This window comes from Saccostrea echinata, unplaced genomic scaffold (genome assembly GCF_033153115.1).
Source record: "Saccostrea echinata isolate AGI-Se365-2 ecotype Australia unplaced genomic scaffold, CSIRO_AGI_Sech_v1 ptg000029l, whole genome shotgun sequence".
NCBI classification, from domain to species: domain Eukaryota; kingdom Metazoa; phylum Mollusca; class Bivalvia; order Ostreida; family Ostreidae; genus Saccostrea; species Saccostrea echinata.
In genome coordinates, this window is record NW_026889778.1 from 15,315,001 (window position 1) to 15,316,578 (window position 1,578).

Consider the following 1,578-nt stretch of genomic DNA (forward strand, 5'->3'; position numbering starts at 1 on the left):
GATTTTGCAGCAAAATGGATATAAAGGCAAACATTTGAAGTACAGTAACCGCTTAAACAACATGATTACCCCAAAAAATCGCATTGTCTTTCTTCAAACTTTAAAATTGTGATTGCTAGCTTCCATTTTATTTTACTCAGTTTCATATTTAACAATAATCAAAGTACTGATTCGAGATGTCTTCGGATGAAGTAGCAGTTTTAAAAGCAATTTGATGAAAAGAACACTGTAGCATTTCTTAAAATCTTGTTATCAATATTATTAATACCACTGATAAGGATTTCTCTTTCCGTCAGAAGACGATTTTTACGATTTTTTTCCCACTATAGTCCTATGCAAAATTTTAATCGCCTATTGTGGTCCCATCATATCCCCCTGGGACCATGATTTGAACGCACTTGAATCTTCACTTTATGAGGATGGTTTCATGTCAATATGACTTATCGTGGTTTAACTGATTTTCAGAGGAATTGTAAAGATTTTTTCCTACATATTCCTATGTAAAAAACTTTAATTGCCTGTTGTGGCCCAACCCTACCCGCTGGGGATCATTAAGTGAACAATGATTGAATTTGGAAAAGTGGTTCTGGAGAAGTCAAAAATGAAAAAAAAAAGTAAAGATCAGACGAACAACCGGACAGAAAGATGACGGAAGACATCTGATTTGGAAAGCTCACTTGAAACTTTGGATCATAAAAGCCACAGAACCTTCCTACAAGTATGAAAGCATTGTCTAAGACTTGTTAAATTTTTTACCGTACTTTTCTTTTTCTTCCACAAAAAAAAAAAAAAAAAAAAAAAAAAAAAAAAAAAACCTTTTAGTGAGACATATTTCATCTTTGAACTCTAGATGTTGATATCACGAAAGACATGACGCAGACCTAGAGCCAAATTATGAGGCGCGGGATCGTAAGAGGTATATCATTGGTAGTGACTGGTCCTTCGCAAAAGGCGAAAGTCACTCGTCTTTCGGATGAAAACTTAAACACTGAGGACCCCTGTTGTGATAGCCTACAAATTTCTTACTGCTACAGCCGTAAGCGCCATGCATGGGTCAAAGAACAAATATACTTATAGGCCCCGGTAAAAATTTGAAAATATGAAGATTCAACTTACATTGTAACCACAATCGTTCATCACGTATCTTCAATTGATAGCTAATGCATGAGATTCAACAAGTTTTAGTGCTGAAATTCGTGTACATTATATAAACAAAAAGCAAAGCCATACAATGTAGAAGGCTAGGGGTTAGTCGTCATTCATTTTATAGTAAGTCGAGGACGGGTATTTATTTCAGAGCCTTTGTTTACTGTCAGTCTAACGTTGTGCAAACTTTAGCAAAAGAATAAAAATCATTTTACTTTTTTTATCACGTCCCACAGTGGGATTCGAACCTGACACGTAAGGATCAACCCCTTACTCCGCGACTTTACAGCGAATGCTCTAACCACTGCGCCACGGGGAGGACAAGGATGAAGTTAACTCAGGGTTTTAGTTGACAGAAACGGATTGCTAAAAGCACAATACATGTATCTCTCTAAATGGACAAAAAAAACAACAACAATGTAATAAGTGAAA